The sequence below is a fragment of the Typopeltis vanoorti genome, chromosome 8 (genome assembly GCF_054136105.1).
Source record: "Typopeltis vanoorti isolate ZY-2024b chromosome 8, IOZ_Tvanoo_1.0, whole genome shotgun sequence".
Classification (NCBI taxonomy): domain Eukaryota; kingdom Metazoa; phylum Arthropoda; class Arachnida; order Uropygi; family Thelyphonidae; genus Typopeltis; species Typopeltis vanoorti.
The window spans coordinates 38,941,504-38,953,587 of record NC_143556.1 but is presented as its reverse complement, the minus strand read 5'-3'; the positions used below and the strand labels follow the sequence as shown (position 1 = coordinate 38,953,587).

General features: G+C 36.2%; 1 protein-coding gene across 1 annotated transcript in view; it reads left to right on the top strand.

Annotated features, from left to right (window-relative positions):
• The window catches only part of LOC150103937 (voltage-dependent calcium channel type A subunit alpha-1-like), a 1,762,795-nt gene that overhangs the window by 907,694 nt on the left and 843,017 nt on the right, over nt 1-12,084 (top strand). The window lies entirely within an intron of this gene.

Below are 12,084 nucleotides of genomic sequence, written 5' to 3'. Positions count from 1 at the left end.
ACCATCAGAAGCATTTCATTCACCGTCTTTCTCTTTCTTATAGCTGAGTATCTCCATTTTCCCTTCCAACAAGTACTCTTTCAACACATTCTTACTGCAAGCAGCTTGGATCATCAAATCTGCATATATTACTCTCTTTTCAGCCTCTTTAAGATTTATTTTTCATCTCACTTTTTCCTGCATTTTCCATCCTTCATTCTTTCATCCTCCAATTATCCAGTTTCACTCTGCACATTTTGCACTTATTTTGTTGGACTTTTATTTCACTCACCAGCTATGCTCTTTCCATTCTGTGATCTCTTTCACAAGTTCCAGTACTCTTTATTATATATTATGGACCAGAACTATCAATATTATGTTTAATAGTCTCTCTTTCCCTCTCTCTTGCTTTTTCTTACCCACTTCACTTACGCTTGTGGCACACAAAAAATTTTGCCTACCTCATTGGCCAAGTGGAAAACATTTCTTGTTTCTGACTAACAGTTTGTAGGTTTAAATTCTATTATGTCATGGACGGTGGTGCATGTCTTAAGTGGTAGATGAGTTTCACCACCTGATGTGAGACAATTATCTAGCTAATAACTCCAGAGAAAAAAGAGAAAAAAAAAGTGAAACAGCAAACTTCAAAAGTTCATACTAGAATAACTGTTCTAAAACTGATCATATAACATCAGCTTGATGAATTTTTGATTTTCATACACTAACTGCTTAGAAATATGTCGATTTGCCTATCATATCATTCATATTTGTATATTACTATAGTTATTATTATATCAGACTTCTGTAAAGTCTAAGGATTCATTGTTAGAGGATCACACTCCCTCATATAAAAAGATCATTATACCATACTTAAACTCATTCACCACTCTTTCAGGCAATTCATTCTGCCCAACAATCACTCTCAATCACTGCCATACTCATGCCTTCCTTGTTCTGTTTCCAGGGAATGGCCTTTTGTTCTTTCTCTCCTAGTCTCCTTCTACTTTATGAGAAATCTCCTCCACATTAATCTGGTAACAACCCCTCACTAACTTGTAGATCTCAGTCATATCCTCTCACCTTCTTCTATTCACAAGGATCTGCATTCCCTCAATCTCTCTCCCCCCCCCTCATATTCCACATTCGATAGACCTGAAACTAACTTAATGGACCTTCTCTAATACATCCTTATTCCCTTGAAAACCCGACAATCAAATCTATTTACAATAGCCCATATGGAGGCTAATCAAGGCCTCATAGAAAGGAACCATATCCTTTTTGCTTCTGCATGTCAATTTTCTCCTCATTATTGCCAGAATCTATTTTGGTGTTCTTACAGTTTCAGTAGTGTGACCTCTAGACTTCAAGACTTGTCTGCCATCACTCCTAGATCTCTCATTCTTCCACTTCTTTCACAATTTTCTAATTAATTGTATACTCTGCATGCCAACCTTGGTTACCAAATTTCAATGCTTTGCACTTTGCGACATTATACTGATAGCTCCACTCACTCGCACACTCACATGGTCTATTGAGATCCTCCTGCAAGGCCACAACATCCCTTGCTTCTCATAGTTCTTCCCAACTTTGCAGCCAGTTAAGTTTCAAAATATCATTAAAATATAAGTTAAAAATAATATTATCCCCAAAAACTGAGATCAACCCCTGTGGCACTCCACCAGCAGCCTTCCCCTTTTGAGATACCACTCTTCCATACACAATCTGTTGATACCAATCTAATAGCCAATCAGCTATTTATCTTAGCAGACTGTTATTATTATTACCCCAAGACCTCATGGAGTCAAAGACTCATCCAGGAGGTCCTTTTATCACACACACAGCTCCTCATACCGTGCCTTGAACACATTCAAACTCCCTGCAGACACCACACTCTCAGGCAAGGCATTCCAAGCATTTACAACTCTGCACAAAAAAAACCTGCCTCTCACTCCCCTACTCACACCTTCTTTGTGCAGTTTCCAGGGATGACCTCTGGTTCTCCCCCGATCTTCCACTATTTTCTGTAGAACTTCTCCAGCATTGATCCTATAACAACCCCTTACCAACTTGTAGGTCTCTATCATATCTCCCCCTCTTCCTCATGTCCACCAGACTCTGCAAATTGCATCTTCTCAATCTTTCCTCATATTCGACATTCCAGAGATCAAATACTACCTTAGTCAGTCACCTTTGGACCCTTTCCAACATCTCTTCATCCTTCTGAAAACCAGGTGACAATCTGGGCACAATAATCCATGTGTGGCCTAATCAATGCCTTATACAAAGGAACAAGAATCTCCCTACTACATGTCAGTGTCCTCCGCATCATTCCCAGAAGCCTTTGTGTTGTCTTCGCAATTTTCGCTATGTGTCCCCTAAATTTCAGATCCTTATCCACTATCACCCCCAGATCTCTTATTTCTTCCACCTCATTGAGGAATGCACCTTGCAGACCCTTGTGAATAGAAGAAGGAGAGAGGATATGACGGAGATCTATCAATCTTATCAATCACATCTGTTTCAATTTAGATCTATTGAGATCCTCCTGCAAGGCCACAACATCCCTTGCTTCTCATAGTTCTTCCCAACTTTGCAACCAGTTAAGTTTCAAAATATCATTTAAATATAAGTTAAAAGCAGTACTATCCCCAAAAACTGAGATACACCCCTGTGGCATTCCACCAGCAGCCTTCCTCTTTTGAGGTACCACTCCTCCATACACAACCTGTTGATACCTATCTAATAGCCAATCAGCTATTTATCTTACTAGACTGTTATCAATCACATCTGTTTCAATTTAGCTGCCAGCTTGTTATGTGACAGTCTATCAAAGCCTTTGAAATATTGAAGTATATCACCGTATATGCATTTCCCTTATCTAGTGAATGTGTCATCTTATTGTAGATTGCTAAAGCATGACCTCCCCTTAACATATCCATGCTCACCATCATAGAGAATACTGCTATTATCAACCCAATCCTGAATCCTTGTCCTTGCCACCCTTTCCACCCTTTCCAGTTTCCAAAACCTTAACAACAGTTCTAATGGAACAATTTTTCCCACTTTCCATCCATTGGAACTTGCTCTATTCTATCATAGACACAAGGTGATACATTGTCAAGTTTCACTGCCTTATTAACATCAACTCTACTTAATTTTTAATATACTTTATGTTCATTTACCATACTCTGTACATTTCCACTTATGACTTCAAAAGGATGAAATATACTGATAAAACAATCATTGAATAATTCAGCTCTATCCTCTGTATTAGTTACTAATCTACCATAGTCATTGGCTAACATAATCTTCCCATAGACATTTCTTTCTGCTTGCCAGTTTTGAACATAGTTGATCTCTCCTAAGTTGATCATCTTCTTATTCTTTATTTGTAGCTTCAAATATACTTAAAAAAAAAAAAAACTGAAAACCTTTGCATTTCTAGCCACCTTTAAGATCAGGGCCACATAGACACTCTGTATTTGAAATGAAAATGTTCATTCTTCTGACAGCATTGTAAGTGTTCCTTCCTCCACTCCTCTTTTCTGTTGCCTCCATGAAAATATTATATATTTCACATTTCATCTATTATTATTATTATTATTATTATTATTATTATTCGTGACACCTCCATGGATTCCGAAGACTCATCGCGGGAGGACACCTACAGCTGTCTCAACTACCACACCGAACCTCTACTACGAATCAATGCCATCTACCGCCCACTACCACCACTACCACAACTAGTATTTTTTGTCTGTAAATTGCGTGTGTTCTGAAGGGCCGATTTGTCTGTATGCGGGATGAAAAACCCGAGTTTCCGGGAGAAAAAACCCTGCTACCTCCGTATGAGATCGGCTAACTCACCTTCGATTGAAATCTCTCAGATAAAGATTCCTCCCGTCGCGACGAGAATTGAACTTAGGCCTATTCCAATCGAAGGGCGCAATGTACCGTCGTTCTTCCAATTGCGCTACGGACGCTTTTTAATATACTTTATGTTCATTTACCATACTCTGTACATTTCCACTTATGACTTCAAATCTATGTGAATGTATTTCCTACTTCCTCCATCATGATTGGATAAACCATTCATAGTGTAATTAAAATCTTTGAATGAAAAATTCGATAAGTCCAGTGATTTTTAATGCAATCCAAACAAATTTATATTGTTTCATTTTTACTTTGTTATGTGTGGCTTGCAGACCAATTAATAATTTGTCTACAGACTACATGTAACAATTTATTGCTTACTTCTAAGTAAAATTGAAGATAAACTCAGAATAGTTTATCTTCAAGACTGAATTTCTTTATGATAGATTTAGGCAAATCTACTGACAACTGTTATTTACTAACCAGACAAAATGTGTGTACATAAATTTTTGGTATCTACTGGTAGAAAATAAGAAAAAAATTTGTTTCATTAATTTAGTATGGTTAGTTTTAATAATTGGTTAGTCTTCTTTTTACAAGGCCACCTATTAAAATCACTGCAATATCAAAGCATTAAAAGAAAAAACTATCATTGCTGAATTTACTGAAGTAGTAAAAAATTATTGCCTTTTAAGATGTAATTTCAGAAGTGTGATTATAATGTGTGATGTTCAGTTAGAAACTGGCGGGGAATCCACCAGCCAGGTGGATGCCTCAACAGATATAGCAGTTGAAATTGCACTCGATAAATATTTAGAAATCATTACAGAGATTACTTAAAATATCTTTTTCTTTCTTTCTTTGTTTTAATCTATTTCTGTAATGGTCTCTATCTTTAGCTTTCTAATTTTATGTTACTGTGATTTATAAGTATATCTACTCCTATTAATTCATGGACTGATTTTATTAGTTTACTTGAAACAAAATACAATTTTGCTATCCTGCTTTTAGTTTTGTTTGTTATTTCATTTTAATCCATTCATCTATCACTATATTTTCACACACATTTCTGCCATCACATTGATTTTTCCATATATTTTATTCAAGTAATTGGTTGTTTTTGTATCCAATTTACAGCGAGATATTTTCTGTATCAAGTGAATCAACTAGTATGTTTAGGAAGAGTACTTCATTTCTGGGTAGGTGGATGTACTACCTACTTCTAACCAAACATCACACATTGTTCCTAAATGTTCCTAAAGTTGTGCTAAGTGTCTTCATGGAGGTAGGTTTAAAGCAATTTCTTTTATTTTATTGAATGAAGTAATAACAGTGCTTTTAATGCTTTGATTTGAAAATAATTTTAATAGGTGGTCTTATCTAAAGGAAGGTTGTTTAATCAATTATTAAATGATATTGGTATCTTGTGTTTTAAAAACTTTATTATCTTTAAAAATATTAGAGGACTTGCATTGAATCTATAAGATTCTGAGTCAAATTTCTATTGTCAACTATATATATATATATATATATATATATATATATATATATATATAATGGATTCAGAATAACATAGCTTTGAGTTGGTTGGGAGGATTATATTTTCATAGTCTTGTTTGTCATTCTGAAATTAATATTTCAGAAATTAATTTCAATATTAATTGAAATTAATATTGTGTGTTTTTGGTGTTTTGAATATTTTCTTTATTTATTTAAATATTTATTACAAATATTTAACTGTAAATTATCTTATATTTTTATTTGTTTTTGTTATATGTTTTCTATATGAAGTCCAATAAACATGAAATGCACATCTACGATATAACAGGGAAACTGTTAAACATTTCTTCACATTCCATATATCTTGTTTTATATGCTTGGAAAGACTAATAAGTGTGGATTCAGAACTGTGCTAAATATTTTAGCAGCCACTGTTTCTGTCAAAACAAGTATATTTATCATTGCTTATTCTAGCTTCAAATAATCAGAACCTCAGTTGGTTGGCCTTGGCTTTTCTAAGTTGATTCTTAGAATAACACTTAGTAATCATACTTGTAGTTCTCAAGCCATAATATGATTTCCCAGAGTGGAAAGATTATCTGCTCATATGTTAATTTAATAATCCTGTGAAGATGGAGGATAATTTTCATTGCAGGGAGGATGCTACCTTGTTTATTGAAGGCCTGAAGCAGTTTAAAATAGTACTAGATCTGAGCAATGTTCTAGAGAACACTGCTCAGATCATTTTGGTCTCTAGAGCAGTTTTCAGATTATCTAACCCTCAGTAACAAATGGACAATAGGTTATCCTTTTATGGGTGGGATTCATATATAAAAAAGATGGGTTTTTTCTTTTTTTTTTCTTTTTTTTTGGATGGAGATTGTAGCTAGTGGGACAGAATGTTGGATAGATCATCATGGATTACAGTTGAGCTGGAGAACATAATACATAGATCAATGAGAATGACATACTGAATCAAAATTGAAGGGTGTCATGTATAGTCCAATGATGTGATTGATTTGTCCACTCTTGATTTATCTTTATAGAAAGATAATGACAAATCAGGAGGAGACAGTGTGTTTCTAATTATTCTAAAAAAATGACTAATTATTTAACAAATGACTAATTATATTGTAGAAACTAGTAGTGTTGAGTTTGAGAATATATGATCTCAAGTGGAAATAATTAGATATTTGGTTGCTATAAGCCCTAAAATGAGGGAGTGCAGAGATTTGGAGGATCATTATGGGAGATGTCAGTTAGGTAAATGGAGACTGGAAAGGCAAAATTAGCATACATGAGTAAAGAAGAGACTCTCTGTAATTACTGATTGAATGATTGAATCTTCTTCTTCAATCCATCCATCTCTTAAGATGGGTAAAGTCCTCTGATTAGGGGTCATGATGAATTAATGTAGCCGGCACTTCACTACTCTGATGAATCCTTAAGGGCAAGTATTTTTGACTATAGATCTGTTATGTTCATAGGGCTGGTTAGCCTGTTCTAAAGGATGAAAAACCTGAGTTTCCAGGAGAAAATGCCCCCTACCTCCATATGAGATAAGCTAACTTACTATTTGATTGAAAAGACCTGATAAAGGTTGTTCACGTCATAGATGGGATTCAAATCTGGGTCTTTCCAACCAAAGGGCTCATCTATACCAGCTGAACTATGAAGGCTTGATTGAATAAATAAGTTAGCAATTATGTGAATGAGAATTAGTTTTGATAATGGAATTTGTGAATGGGGTATCAGTACTGGATAAGGTAGTTAGGACCTACATCTATTGGTGAGTAGATAACACTGATCCTCTATAGAAGACAGCATGGTTCTCTTAAAAGGTAGATGTCATTAACTCTGCTGTTGTTATATGATGAGTGACAACAGAGATTAAAGAGAGAATGGTTATTATGATTATCTTGGCTCCTCTAGAGAGTTCAAAAATTCATCAAGAGAGTTCTGTTTTTAATCAGTCATGCCTAAATACCTATCATTATTTAAAAATGTACTCACAATCTAATGTTAGCCCATCCTGCGTATTCACCACAGAGTATAAGGAGAAGTACCTGAACATCAAATGCTTTGGGATCATCCCTGAAAGCTGACTAATGTCACCTTCCATTGATGATCCTGAGTTCCCTTGCCTGCCATAAGCTACAAAATCTCACCTGTATCTGTATGTTAAATCCTCTTTACTAAACTTGGAAGACCACACTCTCTTAATCTGCCCTTATATATATAGATATCATCTTATTATTATTATTATTAGACACCTCCAGGGAGTCCTAAGACTCATCAAGGGAGGGCACCAACTCTCCGTCTCCACCACACAACCTCATCGACAAACTGCTCACCTACATCAATGCCATCTACTGTCCACCATCACCACTATTATTTTCACAGACAATAACAAACATCCATGCCCACGGCGGGATTCAAACCTGCAGCCTTTTGGCTGTAGAGCGGATACGCTAACCACTCGGCCAACCAGGCCGGCAAAATAATTAATGCCAGCAGCACCCAATGTTCCCAGGTGGTCTCCCTCACAAGTACTAACTAAGTTCAGTTTTGCTTAACTTCAGTGATCAGACGAGAACTGGTGCTTTCAAACCAACTCCTGAATCTCTTCAGGTATCTCCCCGTCCCTTGGAATCTCTAGGTGACAATAGGCAAAATATACTGATGAATTCTCACTGAATATCTGAACTACATCCTCTGCAGCTAATACTAATCTATCATTTCCATCCATTAACATCATTGTATCATAATAATTCTTTCTTCTACTTCCCACACATTGAAAGAACTTTCTAGAATTTTTCTTGGTCTGACTGACTAATTTCTGTTCACACTGCATTTGTCTTTACCAAACAAATTGCCTTCCAGGACTGCTGTTTGTACTCTTCATGCAATGGATTATTACCATTATTCATTGTGTGCTGCTTCCAGAGTGCTTTGCCATCTATCTAAACTTCACACTTAATAATTTCATTCATTCCCTTGGAATACATTCATATATTGTTAAGTAGCTCTTGGTCATGTTCAAATAGTCTTTTTGTCTTTTCTGCTTAACTTGTAATTCCATGCCAAGCTCCAACTTTTGCCTAATCAACAGCTTTGTAGTCTATATATATCCTTTTTTCACAGAAGTCTTCATATGGCTAGCCATCATACTGGTGATTACCTTCTCTTGCTGGAAAGTACTGTGACATCCCCATTTACAATCATATCCTCTGATAATATGATCAGATTTAAGATTTTTGATTCTCATTTGCCCTCCATTTCATACTACCTATGATACGTTCCTCAAGAACATTTCCCTTTCTTCACTGATGTTATCTCTTCATTGAAGTGTATCTAAAGTCAGCCAAAAAAAAAATATATGTGAACATACATACATTGTTGTCAAGGTCTTGGAGAAAATAGTCAAGAGGAGAATACAGAAATGGATAGATGAAAATAGGATACTGTATGGGGGACAGCATGGTTTTGTGAAGGGTAGATCATGCCTCAGTAACTTGCTCACATTTTATAACACAGTGACTGCTGAACTGGATAAGGGTAAGGGGTTTACAGTGATCCTCCTACTGAACCTTGCTAAGGCCTTTGATAGGATACCACACAGAATTCTAATCAGTAAACTGCAGCATATGGAGATGGATATGGGGTTGGTGAGATGAATAGGAGGGTGGTTGATGGAGAGATATCAGAGAGTAGTTTATTCAGGAGTAGAATCCAAAAGATGACCTTAGTGGTGTGCCACAGGGTTCTCTTTTTGGACCACTACTGTTTAATTTGTTCATTAACAATATAGAAAGGATCTGAGAGGAACTGTTCATTTGTTTGCTGATTATGCAAAGTTTGGGTAGAGCAATAGTGAATGCACAGGATGTCGAAATTTTGTAGGATGATTTGGATAGTTTGGAGAGCTGGGCTAAGGAGAATGGATGTCAATTTAATGTGGCAAAATGTAAGGTTATGCATTTTGGGGTGAAAAGATTAGCAGCAGTATACCACATTGGTGAAACCATACTCCAGGAGATTGACGAGGCCAGGAATTTGGGAGTATTGGTGGATAGGGAGTTAAAGTTTAGGGAGCACATCGCAAAAGTGGCTAAATCTGCTCATCAAATCACTTGGTTGTTGAAAAATACTTTGACAAGCAGAGACAAATAGGTTATTGTTCCTCTGTATTGAGCCTTGATAAGACCCCACCTAGCCTACTGTGCCCAAATTTGGGCGCCAGGGTTTCCTCTTGATGGGGAGGAGGTTGAGAGGATCCAGAGATGAGTGACCAAGATGATAACAGGTCTATGGAATGAACCTTATGAGAACAGGTTGAAGATTTATGAGTTGCAGAAATTGGTTGATAGGTGGAAAAGTGGTGATATGATTGAGACATTAAAATTACTGAAGGGTTTCTATAAGATTAAATTCAGAAGATAGTTTTGAGAATAGGACTGGTGGTGGGAGGACCAGGTGCCATCCATGGAAGCTGGGCAAGAGTGTGGTTAGCAAGGGTGTTAGAGCTAGGTTTTTTACTTGGAGAGTGGTGAATGAGTGGAACAATCTGCCAGAGTATGTTGTGGGTGCCATGACTGTAAATGAGTTTAAGGCGAAGTATGATAGATACTGTGTGAATGTTGAATAGTTGTTCTTGACATGATGTTAGGGCCTCCCTCGATGAGTCTAAGGACTCCTTGGAGTTGCCTGTACTACTAATAATAATAATAATACATATACATCATCATTCATATAAAAATAGGCATAATTTGGACTAAATGTTGCCAATAGTACAAGTGATGTTTCTGTGAAGAGGAACCAGATCCTCTATCTCACAAACATCTTGTTGTCTTTCTAAAGAAAAAGAGAGAGATAAAACAGTGTGCTACAGAGTTCTATTCTGTTGTAGTACTTGTGCTTTTTTTTTGAATTGATATAGGATCTTTATTTTTTTTGTGTTGCCAAGGTGGGGAAAATTATAAGTAGTGATTGTGATGTTAGCTCACTCCAGGAAGATTTATATAGATTAGTTTGAATGAGTAAATGGAGTTGTAATTTTAATGCTGATAAGTGCAAGGTGTACTTTAAAGTGCAGATGCTTAATGCTGTATACTGTTATTGGTGGAGCTCTACTTCAACAGGTGGATGAGAGTCAAGATCTGGGAGGATGTTGGTCTACAGTATCTTGAAGGTGGGTAATTGTTGACAAGTAGCTTGCAGTATGCCTGCTGGAAAATTTCATGCCTGTTATGATAAGAAGCACACTGAGAGGGAGGGATAAGGAGGTGGTTGTGACAAAATGTATAAAGAATTGGTAAGACCACACATGGATTATTGTACTGAAATTGGTTATTGAAGAACACACTAACATCCAAAGATAAAGGGGTTATTATTCCCCTTCATAAGGCATTGATACTTCCACCTCTGGATTACTGTGCTCAAGTTTGGTCACCTGGATTCCTTGGAGATGAGGTGGTTGTGGAGGAGTTCAGAGGAGAGTGACTAAGTTGGTGAGTGATATAAAAAATGCTCCCTACCTTGATAGATTGAGAGCTTGTGGGTTGCAGAAATTGGTTGATAGGCGGAGAAGAGGGGATATGATAGAAACATTTAAATTACTGAAAGGTTTTTATAGGATTAATGCAAGGGAAATATTTCAGCTGTGTGATAGTGATGGAAGAACAAGAGGTCATTCCTGGAAATTAAGGAAAAGTGTGGTTAACAAGAGTATGAGAACTATATTTTTTGCTTGGAGGGTGGTGAATGAGTGGAATGCATTGCCTGTGTGTGAAGTTGTGAGTTTTTCATCTGTAAATGAATTCATAGATATGATAGATATTGTTTTAATAATTTGGGTCTCTGGCGATGAGTCTACTGACTCCATGGAGATACCCGTAATAATAATAATAATAATAATTTATTATTATTATTAGTTTTTAAGACCACTCCATGGGGTCAAAGACGCATCATGGAAGGTATATAATGAGTCAGAGGCTCATCAAAGATCTAAAACTCATCTGTAACTATTCAACTAATTCTTATCATATTTGTTTTTGAATTCATGGAGCAAAAAATTTAAAACTCACACTCTTGCTAACCACATTCTTACATAATTTCAAGGAGTGAACTCTCTCTTTCCGCCATGTACAGATACTAACGTTTTTGGTTTCAATCCTATAAAATACCTTTAATAACTTTATGTTTCTGTCACATACCCTCTCTTCCTAACTAGCCTTTGTAACTCATATATCTCCAGTCTGTCCTCAAAATCTTTGTCATCTTCATCAGATCCTCTGCACAATCTCCTTATCCCCAAAGAATCCAGGTGACCAAATCTGTTCATAGTAATTCCATATGTGGATTATTAAGGCCTTATAGAGAGGAATAATAACCTCACTATCCTGGCTTGTCAATAATATTTTTTTCAACATCCAAGTAATCTAATGAGCTTTTTTTTTATATCTTTGCAATATGCCCTATAAACTTTAATTCCCTATTCATAATCAACACCCCAAATCCCTGGACTACATCAGTTTCCTCTAATCCATTTCAATCAGTGTAGTAAGCAACTTGTGATCTCTTCTTACTAAGATGTATTACCTTACACTTTGCCACATTAAACCAGTAGCCATTATCCTCTGCTTTTATTGTCAACCTACTTAAGTCATCCTGCAATTCATTGACTATAGCTCTTCCCAGTTCTGCATCATCAACAGGCAGCTGAATATTCCC